We start from the raw sequence: 5,180 nt of genomic DNA on the forward strand, positions 1-5,180 counted from the left end.
TTGTAATGATCCTTGTGCGGATATATACAAATGCTTGTTTATCTTTCGACAGATGTTTTGAAAAGAACGTTAATTTTGTAATGATCCGTGTCTGGATGTATACAAAATATTGTCTTTTGGAAAGTTTATTTTGAAAAACAACAGTATACGAGAATTTTGTTTGTTTTGATTTTGAGCAAGCAAACTAGGAGGTCTACCCTGAGTTAGGAGGTCTTTATCCTTGTTCCCTTTAAAAATCTATCCATTCGTCGGATATAAACAAAAGGTTCGATTTTGTACTCGAAACAGTAGAGATGTAACTTTGATTTTGAAAAGAGTGAAAAGGGATTACCCTAGGAGGTGCAAGTGTGATTGTGATTGGATTCAGATATTTATCTTTGAAGTTAGTGATCTAACGATTCAGTTTTATCTTTGACATACACGCAGTTTATATGTGTGCTGGAAATTAAAATGCAGAAATGTAAAGTGCGGAAAGTAAATCTACGCTATTACATCGATTTTGCGGGAAATGTAAACTAACCTATTTACATGAATTTGACATCCTATACATTTATCTAGGAACTTTAAATTGCAAGAAATAAAAGGCATATTTTTGTATTTTTGTGATTTATTTTAAATATAATTAATGCATTATTAATTAATTTAAAATAAAGAAAAGATGGAAATATGATTAAACCTAGCAAATAAGTTTAAAAATATGTACAAAATGTTTGTTAATTGATTTTAGAATAAAACTAATTTTTTTGGAATTTTTGAAATTGTTCTTGGATTTTTTTAAGTTAATTAAAACATAATTATATAAATAATTACACAAATAATTAATGCTTAAAGAGAAAATTATCCTAAATATGTACAAAATTAGTTTATAATATATAAACAATATTTAACACAAAGAGCAATTTTTTTTTTGATTTTTTGATTGGTTAGAATAATTAAAAAGCAAATATATAAATATATACTAATTAATTATGCAAAATATTGAAATTTTGAAGAAAAATAAAATATTTTTATTTCAGAAAATAATATATTATTTTAGAAGTCTAAAAATATTTTTTGTGTATTTTTTGGATTTTTAAAACTATTTTAAAATAATTTTGCAAAGAAAATCAAATAAAATAGAAAATAAAATAGAAAATGAAAGGGATACTTATCAGGTGTGATGAGCTAGAAAGTGCATGGTATGGACTGCTGGTATGATGCGTTGGATTGGTTTTTGAGATTGATCATGTGGCTCAGATTGAAGAGAACATGGTACACTTTTGTTGACCAGTCACGTGGGATTATCAAGACTTTTAGTAAGTCAGACTGGCCCCACTTTTGCCTGCGTGGACGTAGACAAGTTGACTGGCGAACCACGCTTGGACGCGTGGTCGTCTTCAACCTCCATCTCTTTTGTTTTTTTTAAACAGATAGCGGGGGTTTTAAACCTCCCCTATTTGTACGTCAGAAACACAACTTTTGGTAGCTTCTCACACCTGCAAAAATAAGTGTTAGGGATAAAAACAAGTGACCCAGATCTACTTAAAATCACCTCCTGAACATGATGGTGGTGTTAGTTTTGTCATTTGGGCGTTGTAACTATGGATTCGAAGAGGTTAGAGTTTGAACATGCATGAACATTCATCAATGGCATAGAGTTATTCTCACGTGGAACCTCTCATGTTGGAGCCCAGACCTGCCCTATAGGACCTTATGAACTCATGAGAATGATTAGTTTACATTGAGGTTAATTAAATATAGGAGAACGAAAATTGTTCATGCATGAATATGAAGAACACTTATGCACGTGATACGACTCTCATGGGACCACACAAAGGGTTTGTTCTTACTTTATATGATCTTAGAAGATGATTGGAATGATTGTTTTGTATTGATATTGATTGGAAATATGAAATTGAAAATTACAAAGTTTGGAAATTTTTTGTGAGGATTATGATATTTCTATGCTATGCTTGAGCTGTAATTTCGTGGATGTCTTGGCTCCTCTTGTTTGTGAAATATCCTTGCCTATTTATAAGCCATGAGGTGCTTAAAATTGAAGCTAAAAGCATTGATTGCTTTTGTTGAATTTTTGACTTTTTTGGCTTGGAACTCAAGCAACCTTGGCTTGCTCTTCACACTTCTTTCCTTGCAGCCTCCTTGCTGCATAATTAAGTGATTTTTTGATGAGTCATGCTTGGAAAATAAGCTACCCATTATTCTTCCATTTTCCTTTTTAAATTTAATCTTATATGTGATAAAATTAAATCAAAAATGGATAAAAAAGATGTGGGCTTTGTCTTGGTCGTGGGAGGCCCATAATAACATGGCAAAGATGTTTGAACCATAAAAATTTGGCCCCTTTTGGAAAAAATGCAATTTTGAACAATGTTGGTTTCATGCATTTTCCAAAATTTAGCCAACTTCAACAAGGTGTAAATCCTTCAATTTTTGTCATATGAAGGAGATCTTGCACTTTTTGGAAACCTCAAAGAGTCCTCTAACCAATGCCTTTGGTCTCATGTCAAAATGATTTTTGAAGCTCCTTGTGTGTCCTTTTGAAAAAAGTGTCTTTTTGTTGACTTTGAAAATGACCTGTAATGTCTTTGATCATATTTTTCAAATGGTGAATCCAATGACCATGGGATCAATGGCATTTGAAAGATAATTGAATTTCCTTCAAAACAAGCTTTGGTTTGAATTTTTTGGATGAAGGATGAGAGAGTTATGATCAGTCAAAGTTGAGTTGACTTTTCAGGCAAAAACCCTAATTTTGAATCTTAGGGTTTTGTTGATTTTTGATCTTTCCTTGATGAATTGTGATCATCCAATGATCAAATGTTGAATCCTTTGACAAAATATGGATTTTGACAAAAAATTTCATTTTTGACTGTCAGTTGACTTTTTTGGTCAAACGGGTCGTCTGTTGACTGTTTGAGCTGCTGACGGTGCGTCTGAGTGAATTGAAGTTTGAAAATTTGTATGATGGTACTTTGAGATGTATGGATGTATATGGAATCCACTTGAGCTCTCAAAACTTGTTGCTCCTGTTAAAACAAGAAAAACCCTGATTAGGGACTGTCTGTATAGGAGGCAGTTAAGCGTACCTGATTTTTGTGCAGTGCTGAGTTTCTGCTAATCGTGTGATATTCAGAAGACTTCTAACACAAAAATCTTTGAAAATTTGAATTGTGAATGATTGATTTGATTGATTGTACAAAACACTGAGAGTTGTACTGTCTGCAGTTTGTCTGTCAACTGACTGTTCGTGTACTGAAGCAGCAGTTAAAGTGAAAAAGTCAACTGTCAAAGTTAATTTTCTTTTCTTTTTTGTTGTTATTTTTGTCTTTGTTTTGTGTGAAGCATGAAAATTTATTTACATGACTTGTTAGAAACAGAAACATAATAAATAACTGATATTTACGGTATGCGGGCAAAATTACCGATAATAACCTGAAAATTGTTTACTGCACAGAAATAGAAATATTTGACTGGCAGAAAACACACAAGTTAAGATTTGATTTTTGAAAAAGAGATTTGAAAAGATTTTGAAAATAATGGAATATAGTACAAAAGTTAGTGGGAAACCAAAAACAATTGTTACCAGTATAGTGTGAGTTTCCTGCTTCTGCGCCTGCAAAAAGAGTTAACTCTGCATGATTGTGTTAGTACTATTTATCTGTAAATAAATAAATAGTATTTGTGATGTAATGAACAGTATTTGGCGTTTGCGTAAGAATAAATTCCTCTGTAAGCCAAGCTACTGTATAAGAAAAGTTTTGAAAACCAAGTTCTTCATATGTCAGGATATTTTGAAAAAATCCATGTTTATATGAGACTCTTAATTTTCATATTGAAACTTTCCTGAAAAAAGAAGTGGGCAAATTTTGGGGTATAACAATAGGTTTTCTCCCTTCTTTCTTAAGTTGCAAGTTTCATAGTTTTCAAAGAGGTAGAAAACTCAACCTCCAAATCATTGAAGTTATGGCCAAAGTGATGGTTCTAACAACTCATAAACATCATATGGGATGTGTTTGAACCACTCACACACCCCAAATCACCCCAAAACTCAGATTCACTTTTCAACCTCCATATGAACATCAAATGAGCCTTATCATGCCAAAATCCACACAAGCTCATTTCTGTCCAAACTAATGCTTCTAACATCATCCATATATCACATATGAACTATCCAATCCATCACATATAGCCAATAACCTCAGAATCATCAGATTCGATTCTCACTCCAAGCTTATGCAGGTCGGGTACCATAGCCATGCCCAGATGAATTCAGATGATTCCAAGCATCCAGACACCTTCCATAAGGTCCATTGAAGCTATCCAGATCATCAAACAACTTCTGTAACACCTCTATTGCAGAATTCGATTCTCAGTTGGCCGTTTTTGAAGGTAAGCTCTCTTGAACTTCAAACTCATACATACATGCATCATAAATGAAAAATTGAGTTGCTATCTTGTTTCTGCACTATCACTGATCAATAGCCCTCAATCAATTTCACAATTCATCAATTATACACGATTTCAGATTGAAACTCAGAATTAGGGTTCTTAGTGTTCATCACAAAATTGATCACCTTAGAGCAAAAATAAATGAAATTGAAGGTCATCATCATGATCCTCGTCCAAAACCGAGTGAGATAGACCCTTTGATCAATCAAAACAACACAGTTTTGAAGATTTTTGAATTTCAGTTAGGGTGTGTTCTTGGCGCCAGATTTTCGTTCAAAGAATTCAAATAATTGTTTTAAAATATAATGTGTTGAACGCGTATCATATACAAGCTGCACGCGCAGCTCAGTTGGTTGTTGTTTTGGTTAGTGAGCAAGGGTGCGTGGGTTCAAGCCCTATTGGAGACAAAACCATTTTTTTTGCAACCTATTTTCTTTCATTTTTAACAAACTTTAACCATTCATTTAACCAATCAAAATTCATTATTTTCACTTCATTTTTTTTACACTCTTTATTTAATATGCATATTTTGACAATGTTAAAAAAAATCACAAAAAAGGATTCATTTGATATATTTTTAATTAGGTTTAAAATGATACATTTTTAAGTATTTTTAAATACTTTAAATATTGTTTTTTCATTTAATTTTCAAATTTAATCACTTGTAAATTTTTTTTGAAGCAAACCCTAATCATCTAAATGTTAATTGAAGACAATCTTCTTGTTTATCT

Source organism: Vicia villosa, unplaced genomic scaffold (genome assembly GCF_029867415.1).
Source record: "Vicia villosa cultivar HV-30 ecotype Madison, WI unplaced genomic scaffold, Vvil1.0 ctg.002294F_1_1, whole genome shotgun sequence".
In the NCBI taxonomy this organism is placed as follows: domain Eukaryota; kingdom Viridiplantae; phylum Streptophyta; class Magnoliopsida; order Fabales; family Fabaceae; genus Vicia; species Vicia villosa.